General features: G+C 43.3%; 1 protein-coding gene across 1 annotated transcript in view; it reads right to left on the reverse strand.

The window, feature by feature from the left end:
• Positions 1–25173, reverse strand: part of PPP2CB (protein phosphatase 2 catalytic subunit beta) — a 564832-nt gene that overhangs the window by 320707 nt on the left and 218952 nt on the right. The gene's annotated exons all lie outside the window — the stretch shown is intronic.

Here is a 25173-nt window from a genome sequence, read left to right on the forward strand (position 1 = left end):
TGGTTTCAGCTGAAACCACGGGCCGCGAGTGTCGGTCCTTTTCTTTGCGTTTTCTAGCTAAATGAGTAGTCGGAGTCTCCGACGGCATTTTATATGTAAAAGTGGAGCCAAAAAACTCTTCGGCAAACTCCGACAGACGTCTGAGAGTCCGTCGGTTGAAGGAAGCACAGGCTAAACAAGCTGATACGTCGTGGTCTGGGCCTAAGCAAGGAAGGCAATAAGAGTGGAAATCCTTATGAGGTATTTGTTTCCCACAAGTTAAACAATAATTTACTTTGTCTGACATCGGCTGAGGCAAGAAAGAGTCCCCAATGGGGTACTTAGCTTTTTAGAAGTCTTCGGTACGCTGAAATCTCTGGATCTGACCGACCGGCACTTGCGAACAAGCTTCTGCTTCGGGCACCGCGCGGCAAGAAAGACTGAGGAAAATGGCGTCGGCTGATGCCTTTATACCCAAGCAGCTATGACGTCGGGTGAAGTGCGACATCAGCCGAGGCCAGATTCAGACTTTGGAATCCGGCCGACCGAAGGGCTGCCTGAGGCAGGACAACCCATTTGTTAGGACTGCAGATGCATCCTTGAAGGACATCTAGTTTGTGTACAGAATAGCACTACATAACATCTTGCCTTTAACCAAAGAAACTATCTTAGGAGATCCGTTAAAACACCGTTCTTACTTACAAACAGCCAGCTTATTACATACAGTGTAGTAACAGTCATGTCCTCAGACAACCAGTTAATTAAAAAAAATAAATAAAAAATAAAACATATGCAAGACAGGTAAATACAGAACTTCCTTGAAGGGAAAAATCTTGCATACAAATGAGGATATTAATATTAAGAATACCCACACCACATCCCTCACACATACTGCTCAACACAGTCATAGTTTTGTCTTATGCTGTGGCACATAAAAGAAACCTTTCCAAATATCAAAGGCCACCAAAGCCACCTAAACGCAACACTGCTCTTCAGCAATCATTAAAACGCACACAGAAAGAAATACCAAACATCTCGCATAAACCTACACCCAATGGTCCCTCAAGAACAAAGCCCAAAAGGCAAGCATACACTTTACCTAATACTGTTGTCACTGGGGACTCAAATGTACGATAGACATGCCCAGATCTCCAGGTTTGACAAGGAGAAGGTAACTGTTAGTTGCCTCTCTGGGGCCAGGATCTGTAAAATCATACATACATTGAAGTCACTGCACCCCAGGTACCAAAATGATTCTATCACAGTCCATGTTAGTGTAAATGACCTGAGATGTACTTTACCGGACTATATGGAGAGAGACATAATGGCTCCCTCAAAATATGTACCACAGACAGGTGCAAGCCTTGCACTAAGCAGAATTCTACCTTCACCAAGAATAATGCCACAGCACGAACATAAAACCAACTGATTTTAATAACTGGCTTAGTTTCTGGTGTCAGTCCTGAGGGAATCCATATAGGTCAGCATGGGAGGACATGGTCTACAGATCAGGTTGCTTTGCCATGGATTAGCTGCACCTACCCACCCCCCTAGGCTTTTGGATATTGGTTAAAACTTCATCCACCACCACCACAGAGCCTTTTTAGGCAATGCTAAAAGAAAAAAGAGAAAACTACTAACATAGCAAAAAAAAAAAAAAGTCTCTAAGCAACCTTAAGGTGTTACTGCTCAATGCTAGGAACCTTGACAAAAAAACTCCACACCCTTCAAAGCCCTCCTCACTGCAGAGGATGCAGGCATTTCTGCTGCAAAACAGGTTTCAAGATTGTAAAATACCTACCACTAGACAGAACGTACTAGACATTGTGTGTTCCTAAAGGAATTACCATTACTTCAAGTTAAGTTTTACCACCACTGATATGCACTGATCATGGGGTTACAAAGGTTAATTTGTTGCTAGATAATTCTGCCAACCGGAAATTTAAACCAATGCACAGAAGGTTAATTACAGATAATATGGAAACAAAACAGTCACTATGTAAAACTAACTGGAGTAAGGAGTTCAGTGGAAAAATGGCAGATGGAATGTGGAAAGTTTTGAAAGAGAAATAGAGCGAAAATAAAATAAAAAATGTTATCGGGATCTAGACATACGTCTGGGGGGATACATTTCCATAAGAACAACATATCTGATTAAGGTGAGAGGAAAAAATATAAGAAATGGAAGGGAGGTCAAGCTACAACTTTGAAACTGAAATAAACAAGGTGGACAAAGATTAAGCACAGTGTGAGACAAGATAAAAAAAAACTTCAAGAAAATTTATATAAAGATATTGAGCATAACAGGAAACCTTTTTACACACAAACAAGATGTGGAAGGAGTAAAGACATACAAATTGATAAACTGTGTGCAGATTCTAAAATTTATTCTCAGACAAAAGAATTAAAATATATTTACAGAATACTATGCAAAACAGTTTGGCTCCACAAAACGGGTGGTAATAAGTTGTCCTATTGACATCCAGGAAAACCCAGATACTGGAATCAAATTAGATTATACTGAAAAAGAACTACTCAAACTGGATCCAAACAAAGCACAGGGAGGAGACAGAATAAGTAACAATGACCCGAGAACACTTCAACAAGACGTTACCGTACCATTGCATTTATTACTCACTAGGTCATATAAATATAGGGAGATTCCTCAAGATTGGAGACATGAGCTCATTAAACCCGTCTTTAAGGGAAAGCAAAGTAGGACAAACCCAGAGTCATACAGACCCTCAAGTCTACTTTCATGTTGTGGAAAAATAATGGAGAAGGCAATATTGGATAAGTTACTGTCAGAACTGGATAGGCTGGGACTTGAAACCATATATCAGCATGCTTATGTTGAAAATAGATCTATTAACGCCTGTAACATGATGTTCTATAGCAATGTAACCGCTATGAATGAAAAATTGTGCTGCGGTGTAATTTATATGGACTTAACTTCAGCATTTGACAGGGTCATACACAAAATAATGATCAAGAAATTAGAACAAACTAGGTATTGATGTACTCTTGATAAGATGGATTGCTCCATGGTTTACCAACAGGACATGGCAAGTATCGTACAACTGGACAGGTGAAATCCTTGGTTATAGTCAAGGTGTCCCACAGGGTCCTGTCCTAGGCCCTTACTTGTTTAGATAATAGCTTTCAGACCTAGCTTTTTCATCTAAAGTGTTCTACAGTCTATATGCAGATTTTCACGAATTGGATGCTTCTAAAGTTAAAACTTCAAGCCTGACTGATTCGTTTCACGAATTAGATACTGTCATTGATCTTGGTAAAACTTCACGCTTAGGAAATGTATCTAACGGAAACAACCAGCGCACTATTGGTCGAGCGACGTTTGAACATCTTTTGAGAATCCCTTCAGTGGTTTGGGTTGTTCCAAAGGAACAGAAAACATCTATAAAGGCTCTGATTTTCATTCCAAGAGGGACCAGTTATTAAAACTACTGAAAAGGTACAACTCAATTGATTTAGAAAACTGTTATTTTACAAGGTGTATTGAATTACGAATTGTACCGAAGGGTCTACGCTTCTTTAAATGCCCTAATGGTGTTTTTTCCGGTGAACCATTTTTCGATACCTTAGTCTCATTTTTCAATGATGCTGGGTTACGATTTTTACAACTGTTAATTGATAACAATTCTGTCAAAAAAGAGTTTCTCATGAATGAAATTATTGGTATCGAAACCTTTTTCAAAGAACAATTTGGCGAACAGGACTTTGGTGAGTTTTTGGATAAAGTGACTGTTGAAGTAGACCAGTATTCTTCTGACAACATTAATAGGAAGCAATCGAAACTAGAACGCGATTTAGCTTCCTATAAGGACAATTCTGCTTTTACTAACTTTCAGGGTTCGAACAAACCTAACAAAACCTACAAACCGCAGGGTTACAACAGTAATAATAGAACTTTATTTTCTAATGTGGTTAATTCTGGTTACACCAGACAACGTTAATCAACCGGTGAAAGCGGCTACATCGGGTCCCAATAATAATTACGACAACAATTTACCCATCGAGACCACTGTTTCTGTTTCAACTACACCTGGTGAAGGTCAGGTTGTTGTAGTTGAGGGTGATTTACCTTCTGTACCCAAAGAGACAAAAACAGTTAAAACCAAGACGGGTTCCACAGCTTGTGCTCCTGCGGCCTCTGTTTCCTCTTTTTTCAACTGGAGGAACCAAACCAGTACAAAGACTGTTTTGACAAGGAGTCGGACATTCCTGGGGTCTCAGTCTTCAGGGGAGGAGACTTAGGGACGACACTGGACAGTTTTAGAGTTATTAACTTAACTGACCATTCTTTTTCAGATGATGAAAATTTCGTTTTGAAAATGGGTTTGAATTTTGTTCCTAGTTCTTCTGCTGATTACGTAGGGACAGTTATAGATATCAAGCAATACACGAGGAAACTTAATTTATTTTATTTATTGCATAACCTTTCTGATAGTGAAAAGTTTTTTAGCAAACCATCTAGTTACACTCCTCCATTACATCATACCATTAGGGTGTTTGAAGAGATCTGTACGCAAGATGTTTATGATATGTTAAATCCAGATTCTGGTCATTTTAAAACTAGATTCCATCATAACTTGACATCTGATCAAAGGAAAGCTTTAATGAATTTAAAAGAACTGTCAAAGGTTTTTAGGTTCATGAAGAGCGACAAGGGGGGCAACATAGTTGTCATGAAGCAAGATGAATACAGGGAGAGGTTGAATGACATTCTTAACAACAAGGATGAATATGAAGTTGTTTCATTATTAAACATCCATCGTTGTTATCGACAAATTCATTCAGTACTATAATTGATGTCAGGGGACATCAGTCATGAAATGTACGATTTTTGTGTTGTTGAACAGCCCATGATAGGTGTTCTTTTTGGGATACCAAAAACCCACAAATCTTTGGTACATCCACCTTTTAGACCAATAGTGTCTTCCCCGCATTCTGTTACTGAGGGTTTGGCCCTTGTTATTGATGCTTTGTTGGGACCCATTGTCACCAAAGAACCATCTTATTTGCGTGATTCATGGCATTTTTTAGGCAGATTTTCTTCTTTTTTCTCTAATACATCATTTGACCCAGAGAAACACGTCATATTTACATTAGATGTTGTTTCCCTGTTTACTAGTATTCCTCACTCAGAAGGCATTGAAGCAGTGCGAAGCCTTTTAAGTTCAATGGGATCAGATTTCCACAATGACTGTGTTTCTTTGGTTTGTAGATTTTTAGAAATTATTTTATTCAACAATTTTTTTCTATTTGATGGGGTCTATTATAGACAAAGAAGGGGAGTAGCCATGGGGTCACCTGCAGCACCTGCTTATGCCAATTTAGTTTTAACATGGTGGGAACATCAATTTATTCCTTATTGACCACCAAATACAATATATTGTTTACGCCCGTTTTGTGGACGATTTAATTTTTATCATTGAGGGGGATTCAACCAAGGTGGACACTTTTATTGTTGAGGCCAATTCATTGTCTCACTACTTGCAATTTGTAAGGGGCTCTAGTGGGCTCCGGGTCAATTTTCTAGACGTGTGTCTAGAGTGGGACATAAAAGACAAGAGATTTCACAGTCGAATCTTTAGAAAAAAGACATTTAGTTACCTCCACTTTAACAGTGGACACCCTAGGCATGTAATTAACAACATCCCAAGAGGGCAATATATCAGAGCCAGTCGCATGACTTCAAAGTTGATTTAAAGGTTGAGTTTAACTTTATTACATTACTATTTGTAGAAAGGGGGTATGACAAAGTAATGCTGGAGCAAACTGTAGGTGAGATTTTGAGTAAACGGGATACACATTATCCGCCTTTGTTAAGCATTACTCGGTGAAGCTTACTTGATTTTGAGAAGGGGAACAACCGACATGTTAACGCCAATTTGGTATGTTCATTACGTATGAGCTCTGATAGTTATCGCATCAAGAATTTGTTAAAAAAGAATTGGAGGGTTATTAGAGGGAATTCTGACATCTTTAGTGTTTTAGGCGACCAACCTTTTTTTGTGCAAAGAAGTGATTTTAACATCAAAAAGATTTTAGAACATGGGGACACTAAAGATAAAAAGGAAAATACAGCACTTACGAGGAAGAGGGGTATGCACTGTTGCAATTGTTGCAACATGTGCAGGTATATTTCCGTAGGACCCTTTATTACAGTGGCTTCTTTTGATAGAACTTATACAGTTCCTGGTTTTGTAGATTGCTGTACCAAAGGTGTTGTATACATTGCACTATGTTCATCATGCACTGCTTATTATGTTGGTATGACAACTAGACAACTGAAGGTTAGGATGAGAGAACACATATATGGCATTAAAAAACGCTTTATACAAACATTCTACAAAATGTCCAAATTTTAAAAGTTTCTGTTTTCTGTTCTTGAGGTCTGCCATAAGGACCTAAGAGACGGTGATTTTAAGAATTATTTGATGCAGAGAGAAACTAGTTGGCAGATCAGGTTGCGGTCTGATGCCCTCCGGGGATTAATGATTTTATTAACATTAAATGTTTTCAGTGTTTCTCTTCACTTATTGTGAAAATTATACTGGTGCTTTAACACAAACTGCAATAGTCATTATTCAATTTAGGGTGTGTTGTTTTTTAATTATGTACTAACTATTTAAGATTGGCATTGTTTTACTTTTTGTATTCTGATGAAGTCTTGTATAAATAAATCTTTGATACGCTATTTTTTGGAGGTCATTACTTGCTGTTCCAGCTTGGTTGATTTGGTTTACTATATGCAGATTACCTGAAATTAGGTAAACTGATTATGTGCATTACCGATATTAAATTGACCACTTGGGCACAGGTGAATAATATGTTGATAAATACATCAAACACTAAGCATATGAGATTTGGGAGACCTACTGAAAGGTGAATTTAATATAGCACACAGTGACAAACTGTAGACTCATTTAAGGACCTTGGTATATGGGTAGATCCAGCTATGAGTTTTTCTAATCACATCAACCAATTATTTAATGATAGTTACAGAACTGCAGATTGTATAAAAATAATTATAAAGTCTAGGAAATCAAAAATGATGAAGTCATTGTTTGTCAGTTACATCAGATCTGAACTTGAGTATGGTATAACAATATGGAAACACTAAGAAAACAAGCATGAGTAAACTGGAAAAGTGTACAGCAGAAATATACTAAGTGCGTCCATGGATATGAAAATTTAAATTATGAATGACTAAAATATCTGAACTTCTACACTGGCTCTTATAGACATCTAAGAGATCTTATTCAAGTATATGGGGCATTTAGAGACAACTACCTCAGTGAATGTTAGGGGTTTTCAAAAAGTACTAGAGAATCATCAGACAACATATGTAGGAGATTCTATATGAATGAGAAGCATACTACTTGGTTGACAGAGAAGCTGATGCATGGAACAGACTACCAAATTACATTAAAGCAAGTACCAATTTAGATGTTTTTAAGAACAACCCGGACACTTATGGAAACAATTGTTTTGGTACACTCATAAGTTAGAAGGGCATTAATGCCCGTGCTTGAAATGTTTGTATGTATGTTGTTGTGTCTTTAGGCTTTTCCCGGTTAGGGGTCGCCACAGCGGAACTCCACTCTGCTAATGACTGGCAGTAGATTTTCATGGTGCCGAGTTGCCAGCTCGACGCCCGACCTTCAACGAAGGCTCGCCCATTCACGCATGTCTTTCAGAATGCTACTCGACCCGCAGACTCCATACAGAAGGCACTCCCCACACTCCAGCCAAGAATCGAACGGGAGAACCTCTTGCTGTGAGGCAACAACACTACCGCTGCACCACCACGGATTTCAAATATTTGTATGTATGTACTTGTTTTAAATCCGCAGGAAGTACTCCAGCAGTACAAGGCTACAGTGCCTTCCACACATTTAAAACAATAGCACAGATTGGAACCAAAGGTGGCAGTGTTTCAATCTACATTAGCAGCAAACATATCTCTAAGTTGGTTAAACAGGATGATACCATGAAGCTCATCCACGAGAAAGTCACAGTAGTAAGTTTCATCACCATATCATGGCTAGCTACAGGTCACTTTGTCCCTAGACTCTCACAACTCTTACTTAAACCTACTAGAGGTCCTCACCATCCAAACACCCTAGTCATGGCCAACTACCCACCTCTCTATAGACTAGGAAACTTGCACTGCCTCAAACTCACAGGCACAATGCTTCCTGGACTTTAATGCAATTAACCTGGAAAAGTGAGTGCCATCCAACCAGAGGTTCAAATCAGAGCCAAGTCTCAAGTAAGTTGAATAAAAACTGTTAAAATAAAACAGCTGGTAAGTGCTTTCAAGGTACAAGACTTCTTATCAGACAGTTACAAGAGGCAAAATGGACAAATTTAAATAAAAAACAACCAATTAAGAGACAGCAAAAGTAAGCAATTAATTAATAGTAATGAGACAAAAACAACCTAATGCTTAAAGGGACAGGTATACAAGAAAGGCTAAGGATACTGCTTCGTTTAAGCCAGGTTATTTATCAGCTTGGAAATATAAAACCCATTTTTGTTCGCAAGATTCATTTCTAATAATCATATTCAATCCATTCTCACTTTCATCTAACAGCTCTAAAACAAAACATTTAAACGTGCTGGGAACCTGAAGTCAAGATATGTTTTGCTAAGGCACTTGTTTCTGTTTTATTCCTAATATCTCGAATATGTTCCTGTATACATTCACTGAATGTGCGGTTAGTCTTACCTATGTAACAGGCACCACACATGGTACTGAAACAAACTACATTTTCAGAGGAACAATCAGCATATAAGCATAAATCTATGGAATATCGTAGCTGAGTATGAACAAAAGTGGCCCCTGGGTGTATATATATTTACATATATTACAGTACCGACAAATATATGTACTTTGTCTTTGTGATGAAATACCCTGCATTCATCCATGTATCTTACAACAGAGATGCCTCTTTAGAGATGCATTATTTTTGAGAGAGAATTGTGGTACATCTGTAATCAACTCGCCAAGCTCATCACTAGCATGTAAAATATTCCAATGTTTCTTAATTATATCACAGACTGCCCCTATATCACTGGAGAAAGTCAACGGAACTCTAGTGCTGTTCTTCTTAGATTTAGCTAGAGTTTTAACCTGATGCTCAGTGTTACTATAGGGAACTTTCTCTGAAAAATAGGGCTTCCCCACATGTTCCCTTTCTAATACTGAATCTATGCATGAGTTAATATCTTTCTCATTATATCCTCTAGCTAGAAAATCAAGCTTTAAGTTATTGAACGCTGTTTGTAGTTGTCATTCATTGTTATGTAGTCTCATGCGTCTAAGAAATTGTGATTTCAAAAACATTTCTTGGATGTATGTTGTGGGTGCATACTATTTTTATGAAGGTATGCATTTTTCCTAGTTTCCTTCCTATAAATACTCCTGCTTAGCCCGCCGTAATCAGTCTTGCAAATACTTGCATCCAAAAAAAAAAAAAAAAAAAAAAAAAAAAATCGGTATTCTGTTTAGAATATTTAACAGAAAACTTCAGGAAAGAAGTCATAGTATGTAAGAAATCAATGAAATGTAAAAGTTGTTAAGTCCCTTTCCATAAAATAAAAATACAGTCTACAAAAAATATATATACCATATTAAAAAAGGGCGTAGTTATTCACAAAAACACATTCTTTTCCCCACTGAGCTAAAGCAAGGTTGGCGTAGCTACTGGCACATGCTGTGCCCATTGCTACGCCAACCTGTTGTAAGAAAAAAGTCCCATTAAATAGAAAAAAATTTATGTCTTACCATAACATTCCATCTGTGTTGCAGATCTTTACTCCATTATTGAAAGAACTTCGGTTCCGTCCTCGAAACTGACAAGGCCGTTTCCAAGCTCACACCAGCCAAAAACTCTCAGCCAAGACCTACCCATAATACCCCTCTCTCAGTCTCTTCAGATAGAGTTTGCCTGCCCCTATATTATAGAGATAGTAAGAGAGACAGTAGGAGGCTCTGTCTGAGCAAATACCTTAACCAGGAGTTCCTAAAGTCCACCAGGAGTCCAGGCAGGGGAAGGAGGGGGGGAAGTAATGAATAAAGATATACAAGATGGAACTTGGACACAATTTCTTTATCTGATGTTGTAAATCTTTATTCATTCCTTATTGATGGGACTGAGTCCCCAGCTACTAGAGTCCTGGGTGGCCCTAAGGAAGGATACTCCTGAGCACCACAGAACAAAAGGATGCTCATCCCCTGGAGGCCAAATCTAATTTGTAATGAGGGATAAAGGTATGAGGTCTTGTTGAAGTGGCTGCTGTGCAGATATCATTCATAGAAGCTCTGGAATGAAAAGCTACAGAAAGTAGCCATCAATCTAGTAGAATGAGCCTTTATTCTGGAAGGTAAGGATAGTTTATTTTGATGGTAGATGAAGGTAATGATGTTTCTAAGGCAGGAGGAGAGAGTCACTTTGGAGACAGGTTTACCTAATCTGAGTCCTGCAAAGGCCACAAACAACTGATCTGTTTTCCTGAAAGATTTAATCCAGTCCAAATAAAAACGAAGTTGACTATAAACATAAAGGGTGTGCAAAAGATACTCCCCTCTGTTTGAATGCTAAGGGAAAAAAACATCAGGTCAACAGACTGGTTAATTGAAAATCCAGAAATAACCTTGGGTAAGAAGGAAGGGTCAGTACGAAGGGACACTATCCCTGTGGAAGCTCAAGTAAGGTCTCGACACTCTAAGCCTGTAACTCAGATACTCTTCTCGCTGAGGTAAGTGCTACTAGAAGTACAGTCTTCCATGATAAAAATTTTATATCACATGAATCAGACGGCTCAAAATCCCAGGGTTCTATGGGAGGCCTGACAGGAGGTTTAACATGTAATACTCCTTTCAAAAAGGTTTTGCACAGATGGTGTGACATAACAGAAGAATCATCAAATCCATCATGAAAATTTGTGATAGCTGCTAAATGCACAGTGAATGTCGATGCTGAGGCTCCTGCATGTAGAAGAGTAGTCAAGTACTGTAGGATCTTTTGAACAGGCATAGAGAAAGGGTCTATGTTCTGATCTTTGGCCCAAGTAGAGAACCTAGTCCATTTACTAGAATACATTTTTCTGGTGGAAGGTTTGTGTGAAGCCAGAAGAATCTCACAGATGGGAGAAGAGCTATCAGGCAGCCTGGCAATCACTGGAAGTGGGAGAACCAAGCTGTGAACTTGAGGCTGTGGAGATTGGGGTGAATCAACCCCTGAGGATGAGACAGCAGACCCCGAGATTGATCCAGGATCCACAAGCTGTGAAAAAGATGAGGCCATAAGAAAGGAAGGAAACCAGACTTGAAGGGGCCAATAAGGGGCAATGAGGATCACTTAGCTTCCCAACCTTAGAGCTTTCTAGAGGAATTTCGGGATCAGGGAAAATGGGGGAAAGGCATATAGTAGACCCGGGGGCCAATTGTGCGTTAGACCTTCCCTCGGTGATTCCCCCGAGGGGGGTCAGGGCAAAGTAGCTTCTGCATTTGTTGTTTAAAGGCGAAGCAAACAGATCGCAAGGCCTTGCCCCAGCGGCAAAAGATCCGATCTGCTATTACAGGATTGAGGGACCACTCGAGGCATCAGGATGTTCCTGTTCAGATTGTCCGCAATAAGGTTGAAACTCCCGGGAATGTGCATTGCTAAAAGAAAGTGGTTGGAAGCTGTCACCCAGTGCCAAATCCTCATTGCCTCCCGACACAGGGGGGTAAGACCTGGCCCAGCCTTGTTTGTTGATGCACCAGACGACTGACATGTTGTCCGATTAAATTGCAATGGTCCCAGAAGGGAGGGATGTATGGAACACATACAACGTTGAGAACTGCCCTCAGTTCCAGGACATTTATGTGCAAATTGGCCTCCATGGGGGACCAGATGCCTTGGACCATCTTTCCCTGTAAATGCCCCCCCAAACAGGGAAGTGTCCGTGGTCACCGTGGTCCTGGGCTGGGAAGACAGAATGGTAGACAACAAAGATTCGATTCTGGCTTCATTCACCATAACATTTCTTTCTTGCAAAGGTTTGTAAGACGTATCATGTGGTCGAGCAGGTGGGTTAAGATCGACCATTGTGAAAATAGGAGCCACTGTAATATTCTCATGCACAACCTCGCCAGTGGTAATAGGGTAATGGCAGCTGCCATGGAGCCTAAGAGGTGTAGTACAAGGTGTGCTGGGATAGAGGTCTGTGGAAGGAGGGCTTGGATCTGGTGTCTTATTTTCAAAAGCCTGTGATGAGGGAGGGAAGCTTGACAGGATGTTGTGTCGAAGACCGCTCCAATGAATTCCAGTGTTTTTGTTGGGAACATTTGAGATTTGTCCCCGTTGATTGTAATCCCCAAGTGGAGAGCGAGGCCTTGAGTGTAAGAGAGGCTGTGGGTTAAAAGATTCCTGGTTGAGGCAGTAAGGAGCCAATCGTCTAGATATGGAAACACTTGGAATCCTTGTAGTCGAAGATGAACTACTACAACTGCCACACATTTGGTTAACACTCGGAGGGCTGTTGAGAGACCGAATGGCAGTACCCTGAAGTGGTAATGATCGGCTCCCAGCCGGAAGCGGAGAAATCTCCGGGAGTGCTGATCCATCTTTATGTGGTAATACACTTACTGGAGATCTATAGAGCACATCCAGTTGTCCCTTCCCTAGAAAGGGGAGAATGGACTGTACCGTGACCATCAGGAATTTGAGGTTTTATAAATTTGTTCAATAGGCTGAGATCCAGGATTGGTCTCCAGTTCCCTGTCTTTTTTGGCAATAAAAAGAACCTAGAGTAAAACCCAGATCCTCTCTGGTCTGGCGGGACAGGTTGGATGACTCTTTCTTAGCAGTTTTTTTTATTTCTAAGGCTGCTACCTCCCTCTGATTGGGTGGCACATCAGGGATTCATTTGACGTTTCTGGAAGTTAAATCGAACTGTTATCTGGTAGCATCTGGATATTATTCTCTGCACCCAAACATCGGTAGTAATAAGTTGCCAGGCTGGTAGGTGCAGAGGAAAGCAATCGGGCCGCTGCTCAGAAGAGCTGGTAGAGTCGGCCAGAGAAGCAATCTCTAGCGCCCTGGTTACACAGACTCCCCTCTACCCTGAAAGGGGCGTCTTCCAGATGAGTTGCCCCCTCTGCCCCTAGGGGGACTGCTCACCAAGAGTGTAACGAAAACATCCTTGGGATTTCTTGAACTACAATTTCCCTCCCTTCTGGTTCCTGGAGTAGGACCTCTAGGGGGTGGAAAAACATATGACCACATCAGACAAGGTCTTTCAGTCTTTCTCACTTCGTGCTTGTGTGTCTCGTACTTCGGGACCAAAAAGTGCAGATTCGTTTACAGGCGCACTGATGAAGAAGACTTAAAGGGGTCTGTGAAATCACACAAACGCATCCAAGCATGACGTCGGATGACAATGTCTGATGCGGCAGCTCGAGCTGCCCCCTCGGTGATGTGACATATCAAATGCGAGGAGATTGAGATAGACTCAAGGGTAGCTAGCTGCGAGGCGACAGTGTGACGCACCTCATCAGGCAGTACCCCTGCCAAAGAGGTAGACATTTCAGAAATCAAGTCTCTTTGGAGACGAGTGAAGTGTGCCAGATAGTTCAGCAACTGAATGGCAAAGGTCACTGAAGCACAGGTCCTCTTCCTCAGTGTGTCCATGGCCCGAGACTCCCTGTTCGGAGGATGGAGAGTGGAACCATCTTCTGCCAGTTCTCTCTTGGTGGCCGCCACAACCATGGAATCAACAGTCAACTGCTTGGACCAGTTAGGCTGGTCTTAGAGGATGGATACAATTTTGTCCGGCCTCCAGGGGACATGTTTTGCATTGTCAGGGGCCTTCCAGGCACAGAGCACAATCAGCTTTATAAAGCTCATCCGCAGGTGGGGTCACCCAGGAAGTAGATGGCCGGGCACGGAAAAGTACAGTTTTGTACCTACCATAAATGTAGATGTCCGATAGGTATGCATCTGCAGTCATCACATATGGGTTGTCCTGCCTCAGGCAGCCCTTCGGTCAGCCGGATTCCAAAGTCTGGGTCCGGTGTCGGCTGATGTCGCACTTTCCCCGACGTCAGAACGCCTGGGGTATAAAAGCATCAGCCAATGCCATCTTCCTCAGTTTTTCTTGCCCCAGATGCCAGGTGCCCTCAAAGGAAGGCTAAATTTGGAGAGATGCCTTTAAAAATCCAAACATGCACAGTAATATAAAAACAAATACACCATAATAGATCCCCCCAGCTAGCTATAAGAGGGGTAAGTACCCAAGAAATACCACAGAGGGGAAGGAGGGAGGGTAAACCTGACTGCAGATGCATACCTATCGGACATCTACATTTATGGTAGGTACAAAAAGTACAGTTTTGTACCTACAATAAGCTGCAGTCCTGACAAATGGGTACTCCGCTGCCCACCATTGTCAGTACAAATCGCATGGCGCCATAACCTCAGTCTTTCTTGCCTCAGGCGTCAGAATGCAAAAAACCACCACCCAAAACCCCAATCTAAAAAGAAAAGGGGAAGGAGGAGGGAAAATTGGACTGCAGCAATGGAGATCCTCGAACATCTACATTTATGGTAGGTACAAAACTGCACTATGTTAAGTAGTCTCCCATTGCTGCAGTCCTGACAAATGGGTAGAATCCCAGAGCAACGGAAAAAAAGGGAGGTTGGTCAACTAAATAGCCGGAGGAGCTGCAGACATGCCCTGTAAGACTGCAGTTAGACCTAGAATAAAGAGGCAAATGATAATGCTTTGTAAAGGTATGTACAGAACTCCAGGTAGCTGCCTCTAGAATGTCTTTAGTAGCTACCCCTCTTAAAAAAGCAGTAGATGTGGCCGTAGCCCTAGTAAAATGAGGCCTGATCCCAACTGGAACCTCCTGTCCATGATGAGAATAACAAAAAGCAATACAATGGCCAATCCACTTGGAAATAGTTTGTTTGAGACAGCTTTTCCGTGAAGTCACAGCAACAAATAACTGTTGAGAACTTCTGAACTCTTTGGTTCTGAACAAATAATATCTTAACTGCCTATGCACATCCAAAGAATGCAAAACTTTTTCCCCTTCAGTTTGGGGGTTAGCATAAAAAGTAGGCAAATGTATAGATTGGTTCAATGCCACATTAGAAATCACTTTAGGCAGAAAAGTAGGATTAATCGCAAGGAAACTCTGTCGGTGAAAAATCAGAAAAGGTTCCACTGCCATGAGAGCCTGTTATTCTGATACCCTTCTAGCAGATGTAACAGCCAATAAAAAGCAGTCTTCAAGACAGGAGGCAGCGTCAGCTTTTCCAAAACAAAATTAAGATCCCAGGTAGGAGTAGGAGCCCTCCGTGGGGTCTTATATTCTTTGCCCTCTAAGAAACTGTTTAAGCAATGGATGTGAAAATAAAGAGGGTCACCATCATAGTGGGCAGAAATAGCTGCAGCATGCACTTTAACAGAAGAGAAAGACAAACCCTTGTCCAATAACATAGTCAAATATTGCAATGTACAATTCAAATCAGGCAATGTGACATCAAAGCCTTTAGCTGAACTCCAAAGAAAAATCTCTTCCATTTATCAGCATAAACTTTTAGTACTAGGGCCTGGCTTCCAAAGAACATCAAAACTTGTTGAGGGAGCTGAAGGCCCTCATTCTCTAAAACTGAATGCTGTCAGGTGTAGGGATTGCACCCTGACATTGAGAAAATGATTGTTTTCTTGAGACAATAAGTGAGGAATCCATGGTTTAGGCTCCTCAACAGAGGGTACCAATGCTCTATAAGGATCATGCGGTTTGTCCCTCCTGACTTTCAACAGGACTTTTGGAAGAAGATGCAGAGGAGGAAAGGCATACCGTGAAGGTTGCTCCAACTGAAGGATAGTGCATCTATTTTCCAGGCTGGATGAAACAGCCTTGTGCAAAACAGAGGTAGTTTGAAATTCAGAGGAGAAGCGAACAGATCTATGTCTGGAGTTCCCAAGCCATGGTCAACTGAGAAACACCTGAGGATCCAACTTCCATTCGTGGGGATCCACCATTCGCCTGCTCAGAACATCAATTCTGTACCCCTGGCAGAAACTGTGGTGATGTGCAGATCAAAGCAGTTTCCCATAACAGCACTGCTTGTCTGCAAAGAGGGTAAGAATGAGTTCCCCTACTTGTTGATGTACCACATGACAGTTGTGTTGTCCGTTGAATCAACACCAGTCAGTAGATCCTTGAATGCTTTTAAGGCAAATTGAACTGCCAGCATCTCCTTCATATTGATATGCAAGTGAAGCAACTCTGGGGCCAAAGGTCTTGAATCCATTTTCCTTTGAAATGAGCACCCCAGGCTGACTCTCTGTCGTTAATATCTGACTTGCCTCTGGTTGGGTCACAGAGAGTCCCATGTTTAGGTGACATTCCTGAGCCCACCACACAAATTCTTTCTGAATGCAAGGAAGAATCCGAATGACAGTGTCCAAATCGTGGCTGTGTTGAGTCCAAGAGATACCATTGTAACTTCCTCATATGCAGTTTGGCATTGGGAAGTACTAGAATGCAAGATGCCATGAACCCCAAGGCTTGAAGGACTGTCCTTGCAGTCAGCCTGGACATTACTGATAGCTGTAGGAAGTATTGGTGCAGATGTCTTTGTTTGTCCGGGTAGAAATGCCATCTGAGTCGCTGTATTCAGTCTCACACCCAGAAAACACATCTCTTGTGAGGGTACTAGACTGGACTTTATTTCGTTCACAGAATACCCTAGGCATCTGAAAACTGTCATCACATACTGCAGATGTCGAAGTAGTTTGTGCTTGCCTTGAGCCAGTATCAAACAATCGTCCAGATAAGGATAAATCTGAATTCCTTTTAGTCTGAGAAAAGCTATTACTGGAGCCAGGACTTTGTGAATACCAGTAGATAAGCCAAAGGGCAATGCAGAGAACTGATAATGCAAATTCCCAGTCCGAAACCTCAGGAATTTCCTGCAATTGGGCCTGATAGGAATGTGAAGATAGGCCTCCTTGAGATCCAAAGTCACCATCCAGTGATCTCTGCCCAGCATAGGCAACAACTGTTGCAGTGTTAACATCTTGAATTTGAATTTCCAGAAAGGTGTTTAGAATGGATAAATCCAGAATGGGCCTCCAAGTATTTCCTTCTTTGGCACTAAGAAAAATAAAACCCTGTGCCCCTTTCTGAAGGAACTTCCTGTATTGCTCCCAACTGGAGCAGAGAAGAAATCTGTGCCTGTGCTTCCAGTCTTTGCTGATGAGGCACATCCGAATGTGTGAAAATAAAATTTGTAGCCTCGAGTTATAATGTCCAACACCCATTTGTCTTGGGTAACCAAATGCCAATTCCTTTTGAAAAGTCCCAGTTTTCCTCCTAGAGGAGCTGCCAGCAAAGCAGAGTCCGGCAGCTGAAGACAGGTCATTGGGTCTGCTGGACTGACCCCTGCCCTCCCCAGCAGAAGGGGTAGAAGAACTCAAAGACCTAGAAGTAACAGGGCCCTGAAAGGAAGCCCTACCTCTATCACGACCTGCCCCTAGAATGAAAATCCGAAGAGGGACAAGACCATCCCTTAGCAGGCCAATTCCTATTGAACTTAGGGGCTGAACCTGTAAAAATTCCTTAACTGTCTGCATAGACTTAGCTTTTCCTCCATTTTTTTAAAACTAATTCCACTGGAGGGCCAAAAGAACATCAGATTGCAAAGGAGCATCCATAATTGAGCTTTAACATGCTCTGACAAGGACTGATCTTTAAGCCAGGCATGTCTGCGAACAACAGAACTAGTAGCAGCCACCCTGGAAGAAGCTTGTAAAGCATCAAAACCACACTGCAAAGAATGCTTACCAACCTGGTCTGAAGCATGCACTAAATCCTGAAGCTCCTTACAGTCAATACCTTCAGCTAAAGCATCCACTTTACATTTCAATTGACTTAACAAATAATTCTGATACCTGAGCATATGAAACTGACAATTTAAAGCCCTCATAGCCAAAGTAGAAGAGGTATACAGCTTTTTACCCCACCTATCCAGGGCCCTAGCATCCTTGTCCAGAGGAACTGGATTCTTGACCACAGAAGCCTTAACACCTTTGGGGCCTTGAGAAATAGTTTCTGGATCAGCCCTAGGGCTCTTAAACAAGTACTTGTGAGCTTCCGGAACCCTGTAGTATCTATCTGGTTTAACAGGGGCAGGAGGCAGAGAATCTGGGTTAAGGGCAGCCTCCGAAAATACATCCTGAACAACATCCAGTACAGGGGGAATAGCCAAGGGCCTGTGCTGAGGCAAAACAAAATTCTCTTAGCCTTTACGAGAATCAGAATAATCCTGGCCTTCCCATTTGAAATGTTCCCTCATGGAATGCAAAGTTTCAGAGAAAGAAAAATCTTCTGGAGGGAGAAGCATCCTCAGCCTCTGAATCAGAATAGGGAGGAAATCCTGAAGGTCTTCCACAGAGGAATCTGACTCATTGGAAGACTGAACCAAACCCTCCAACTCTGTCTCTACCTGGGCCTCTTCTCAGGAGGCATGGAACTAATTAAAGTAATCAAATCTTCAGCCATCTTCAACATGTGCCTCCTAGGAGTTGGACCAGACTTAGAATGGCCTTTGCCTTGAGAAGGAGGAGGCTTAACCACCCTATGAGGGAGGGAGCCACAGACAACAGAGGAGCACCCTCACCTGGCCTAACACAGGAGAAGCCACTCCTGTAGTAACAAAGGCTCCCCTTGACACTCTGGTACACTGTCAGAAAGAGCCACTGAAGCAGCCAGTGGTTCTACAGGACATCCTGTTTGGACCTTTTCTTCCAGTCGTCGGAGAATCCCGGCATGTTGTAATTAGCGTTTACCAAACACCAGCCTAGCACAGTCCAACCGGCGTTTAATAGTGCGCTTATTAAAAGTAGCACAAAGCGACACCCAACAACGTCGTGCTCAGGCCCTAAACAAGGAATGCAGAGTGAATGGTAATCCCTATGAGGAATCTGTTTCCCACAAAATACAGTTATTAACTTTTCTGACATCCGTCAACACTGAGGCAAGAAAAAGACAACAAAATGTCCCCAATGAGCCCAACTTGGTCTCCGTCTGAAACTCGAAAACCGACAATTCCAGCAAATTCTGCTTCTGCTTAGGACCATGCGGCAAGAAAGACTGAGGTTATGGCGTCGGTCATGCGCATTTGTACTGACACTACGTCAGTCTCGCGATGGTGTACCCATTTGTCAGGACTGCAGCAATGGGAGACGACGAACATCTGTACCATGTCCTTCAAGGATGCATCTGCAGTCATCACATATGGGTAGAATACCATAGCAAATCTGGGGGTGGAGGACCTATGAAAAGGATGGTGTAGCTAAAATACCCTGCAGGACTGCCGTAGCAAAGCCTGCTCTGGATCTGGAATATAAAGGTAAATTGTAATGCTTGGCAAATGTATGCACGGAGCTCCATGTAGCAGCTTCTAAAATGTCCTTGGTAGCCACCCCTCTTAAGAAGGCTGTGGAGGTGGCTGTGGCTCTCGTGGAATGAGGTCTAATGTTAGCTGGCACAGTTTTTCCATGAAAGGAGCAACAAAAACGTATGCAATTCCCTATCCATTTTGAAATTGTCTGTTTGGAAATTGCTTTTCCTTGTGTACCAGCAGCATATGCTACCAGCAGCTGGTCAGTTTTTCTGTAACTTTTAGTTCTGTCCAAGTAGTAGCGCAACTGTCTGTGTATGTCCAGGGTGTGCAGAAGTTTCTCTCCTTTGTTTTGTGGATTTGGAAAGAAGGTAGGCAAGTAAATAGCTTGGTTTAATGAAACCCTGGATACCACCTTTGGCATAAAATGTAGGATTTGTTCTCAATGAAACTCTGTCCTGATGAAAAATAAGAAATGGCTGTACTGCCATTAGGGCCTGTAACTCAGATACTCTTCTTGCTGAGGTTATGGCCAGAAGGAAGGCAGTCTTCCAAGACAGGAACTGTAGAGCTGCAGATGCTGCTGGTTCAAAGGGAGGCAGTGTTAGTTTCTCCAACACGAAGTTAAGGTCCCAAGCAGGTAGAGGTGGTTTCCTTGGAGGATTGATGTTTTTGATTCCTCTTAGAAACTGTCTTAGGAGAGGATGAGAGAAGACAGGTGGATCAGTGTTGTACTCTGCTGAAATTGCTGAAGCATGAATTTTTATGGAAGAGTGAGACAGACCACTGTGGAACATTTCTGCCAAATATTCCAGGATATGTGCCATGTTCATCACTGTCGCATCTAGGCCCTTTGTGGTGTTCCAAATGTGAAATCTTTTCCATTTTGCTGAATATGCCTTCCTTGTGGTAGGCCGGCAAGCTTCCATAATATCTTTCACTCTCTGGGATAGCTTATCCTGAGGAGGAGTCAAGGTATTTTCCAGGCTGTTAGTTGCAAGGATTTCAGGTTGGAATGCAGAGTTTTGTAATTGTGCTGTGTCAGTAGAAGTGGCCATAGAGGAAGATGCCATGGTTTTGTACGTGACATGCTCTTTAACAGTGGGTACCAGTGCTGTCTTGGCCAGTCGGGAGCTATCAGAATCACTTTTGGCTGCTCTGTTCTGATCTTCAGTAAAACCTTGGTCATTAATGGTAGAGGTGGAAATGCATACACTGTTAGAGTTCTCCAGCTGAAAGAGAGGGCGTCCACTTTCCATGCTTGTGGGTGGTATGTCCTTGAGCAGAATTTCTTCAGTTGATGATTGTGGGGGGAGGCAAACAGATCTATGTCCGGCCACCCCCATGATTGCGTTATCTGTAGAAAGATGTCTGGGTGCAACATCCATTCGTGTGCATCCATGATATTTCTGCTTAAGCTGTCTGCCAGTATATTGTCTTTCCCTGGCACAAACTGGGACTGCAGCTGTATATTGAGTTTCAAGGAAAGTTCCCATAGATTCATTGCCAGTCTGCAAAGAGGGTAGGAATGGGTGCCTCCTTGCTTATGTACCACATAACTGTGGTGTTGTCTGTCCTTATTAGTAGGTGACCTTGATGCAGAAAGAGTTTGAAGGCCTCGATTGCATGCATCACTGCCAGCATTTCCTTTTGGTTTATGTGCATGCGTAGCTCCTTTTGTGACCAAAGTCCTTGAATACATCTGCCCTCCATGTGTGCTCCCCAACCGTGGTCTGAAGCGTCCATTGTAATGGTTTGGCTGGCTCTTGGCTTGCTAAAGGACAGCCCCCTGTTCGACTGGCTGGCTTGAGCCCACCACAGAAATTCCTTTTGGAGGCATGGAATGAGTGGGATCAAAGTTTCTAAGCTGTGACTGTGCTGAGCCCATAAACTCCTTAGGTACCATTGTAATTTTCTCATATGCAGCCTTGCTTGTGGAATCAGAAGAATGCAAGATGCCATGTAACCCAGGGCCTGCAGGATTTTCCTTGCAGTCAGCCGAGTTTGTCTTGTCAGATTCTTGAAGTAATCCGGTAGTTGCCTTTGTTTTTCTTCTGTGAGAAAGGCCATTTGGGTGGTTGTGTCTAGATCCGCACCCAGAAAAGTTATTCTTTGGGATGGAACAAGTCTTGATTTGTGAATGTTGACTGTATATCCCAAGGCCTGCAGTAGGTGGATGGCATAATTCAAGTCCTTTATTAAAGTTTGTTGGCTGTCTGCTTGTATAAGGCAGTCGTCCAGATATGGGTATATTTGAATCCCCTGAAGTCTGCAGTGTGCAATTACTGATGCCAGGCATTTCGTGAATACTCTGGGCGCAGTAGATAAGCCAAAGGGCAATGCTGAGAATTGATAATGCTCTGACCCTGCAAGAAATCTGAGGTGTCTTCTGCAACTTTGTCTGGTAGGGACATGCAGGTATGCCTCCTTGAGGTCTAGAGTCACCAGCCAAGACCCCTTGCCCAGCATGGGAAGGAGTTGGTGTAGAGTCAGCATTTTGAATTTTGGCACAATGAGGTAAGTATTCAGTGCGGACAAGTCGAGAATAGGCCTCCATTGATTTTCTTTTCTTGGAACAAGGAATAGTCTGGAATAAAATCCTTGGCCTTGTTCTGAAAGAGGAACCTTTTCTATTGCTCTCATTTGTATTAAGTTGGAGATTTGTTTCAAAGCCTCTGCCCTTTGATTTGGTGGCAGGTCTGGCATGCCTTTTCTTTTTGGCAATGTGTGAAAATGGAACCTGTATCCTTTGTCTATTTGCAGTGTCCATTTGTCCCTTGTAATGCTGTGCAAATTTTTTGAGAATAAAGAAAGCTTTCAGCCCAAAGGTGCTTCTAATTGAGCCCTGGTTGGCAGAGTCAAAGCAAAGTCATTGAGTCTGTCCTTGTGCAGCAGTTGTAGGTCCTGCACTACCTCTCTGGTTGGGAGGCTGCCATTGACGGCCTCTGTAGGAGCCTCTAGCTTGCCCTCTACCTCTGGCACGCCTGTTCCTGCTTCTCTGAAATCTTTCTGTGTCCGGAAAGGACCAATTCTTGGTAGGCCAATTTCTGCTGAATCTTGGTGGTTGGACTTGTAGAAAATCTTTGACTGTTTGTACAGATTTTGCCTTTTCCTCAAATTTCTTTAAGACCTCTTGAGCAGTGGAACCAAATAACTTTTGCTTCTCCAGTGGAGCATCCAGAAGCTTAGCTTTAACATGGTCTGGCAGAGATTGTTCCTTCCGCCAAGCATGCCTACGTATGACTGCACCTGTCATAGCTGACCTACATGAAGCTTCCAATGCATCATAACCACACTGCAAGAAATGGTTGCTAACCTGCTGGGAGTTATGTACCAGATCCTGAAGGGATTTGCGATCAAGGGGTCCAGAAGAAGACAGTTTCTTATGCAATTCATCTAACAAATACTCTTGGTACTGTATCATATGAAATTGACAATTTAATGCCCTCATAGAAAGAGTAGCAGAAGTATAAACTTTTTTACCCCATCTCACTAAAGCCCTGGACTCCTTTTCAGAGGGGAGTGGGTTTTTAGTAGTGGCAGCTGCAACTCCTTTAGGGCCCTGGGAAATAGTTTCTGGATCAGCAGAGTGGGCCTTGTAAAGAAAATTATATGAGTCCGGGACCCTGTAGTACCTATCGGGTTTGACAGGGGCCGGAGGAAGAGTGTCAGGGGTTATACTAGACTCAGAGTACACATCATCAATCTTTTCCTGGAATCAGAGAATTCCTGACCCTGCCATTTGAAATGCTCTCTCAGAGTGAAGGGTCTCCCCAAAGGAAAGTTCTTCAGGAGGGGAGGCCGAGGGGATAGATTCCTCTGCATCAGAGTCCTCGTAGGCCGAAAAAGCCTCCTCCTGGTAGTCCGAGTGAGCAGAGCCATCAGAGGCCTCCTCTGAGGAGTGGGGATCAGAGGGCTCAACCCTGGGCCTTTTGTCTAGAGGGGGTTGAGAGCCCCTGTCCGGATGGGGTTGGGAGCCCCTGATTAAGGAAATAAGGTCCTCTGCCAAAGTTAGGATCTGTGAACTAGAAGTGGGTCCCTGAGGAATAACCCTGGGAGGCATAGCTTTTGTGTGTTTAGCAGCTTTAGCCCTGGTGAATGCCTTTATGGACATGGATGCAGGTGGCCTGGCTGCACCACGTGCTGGTGTAGTTTGGTCTAGAGGAATGGTGTCAGAAGTTTCCAAGACACCAGTTTCTGAAGGAAATTCAATAACCGACTCGGCAGGGGCCTCCGGGGCAGAGGTTGTCGGTTGAGCGGTTTCGGGGTTCGGAAGTACCAAGGACTCTGTTTCAGCCAAGACCGAGACACTCGCGGTAGGCCTAGCCGTGGTTTCAGCCAAAACTACGGCCCGCGTGTGTCGGTCCTTGTCTTTCCGTTTCTTAGTTAAATGAGAAGTCGGGGTCTCCGACGGCATTTTGTATGAAAAACTGGCCCCAAAAATCTCCTCTGCGAACTCCGCCAGACATCTAAGAGTGCGTCGGTTGAAGGAAGCACAGGCTGAACAGGCAGAGACGTCGTGGTCTGGGCCTAAGCAGGGGAGGCAGTAAGAGTGGAAATCCTTATGAGGTATTTGTTTCCCACAAGTTAAACAATTATTAACTTTATCTGACAACGGCTGAGGCAAGAAAGAGTCCCCAATGGGGTACTTAGCTTTTGAAGTCTTCGGTTAGCTGAATTACAGGAGCTGGCCGACCGGCACTTGCGAACTGCTTCTGCTTCGGGCACCACGCGGCAAGAAAGACTTAGGAAGATGGCGTCGGCTGATGCTTTTATACCCCAGGCGTTCTGATGTCGGGGAAAGTGCGACATCAGCCGACGCCGGACCCAGACTTTGGAATCCGTCCGACCGAAGGGTTGCCTGAGGCAGGACAACCCATATGTGATGACTGCAGATGCATCCTTGAAGGACATGCCTGCAAGAACACAGATTCCTCAGAAGAAGGGTTAAAGGACTTCCAGTCTCCCCTCTGCTTGATGATTTCAAAGGGAGGTTTTGCGGCTCCTATGCCCGGGATCCCAAAGAGGGGATTGGGACAGCTGCATGCTAGAGGAGGGTTCTGGTGTCGATACCATTGGTGCTGACTGCAAGCCTGTGGAGGCAAGGACCATCTCCATCACCTGGAAAGCAGGTCCAACAGAGGAGGGATGGCAACCTGGAACAGAAAAAGACAACCTCGGAACTGGGGTCACACCCCACCCTGAGAAGCCGGCCTCCAGGTGAGGAGCTCTGAGAGGAATGGAAGCTGTCAGAGCAGTGGACAGACTGCGCCAGTGAAAAAAACAGGCGCCGGACTAGATGCCAAGATGCAGACAGTCCAAACACTGAGTGTGTACTGGCTCCAATGGAGCAGATGCAGCAAGGGAAGTTGGTGCCGACAGGGGAAACTCCGCAGTCTGAGCAGAGACCGTATGCACCGGGGTGGTCAATGGTACAGAGATCTCCGGGGCCCGGGTAGAGGCCGGAGGATAAACAGGCGAGTATGCTGTAAAGGGTTCAGAGCCAAAGGATGGTCTAGCTGGAGTGGGCAATCCCCTAGCTGCCAGAAGCTGGTCCACAACCCGCACTACATCTTGTTCAGAAAGGCAGCTGGTGGATCTATAGGAGGCTGCTGAAGGAGAGTCAGGTCTTTCAAGAAAAGGGATAAACTGGTGCCCAGAAAAAGGATCGCAAGTTGGAGTGTATGCGGTTCTTGGGAGATGTTCAAACCTTCGGAACTGAGGTCAGTCTGTGGTGCCAAATAAGCTATCG

Source organism: Protopterus annectens, chromosome 17.part0 (genome assembly GCF_019279795.1).
Source record: "Protopterus annectens isolate FY-2018-M chromosome 17.part0, PAN1.0, whole genome shotgun sequence".
Classification (NCBI taxonomy): Eukaryota; Metazoa; Chordata; order Ceratodontiformes; family Protopteridae; genus Protopterus; species Protopterus annectens.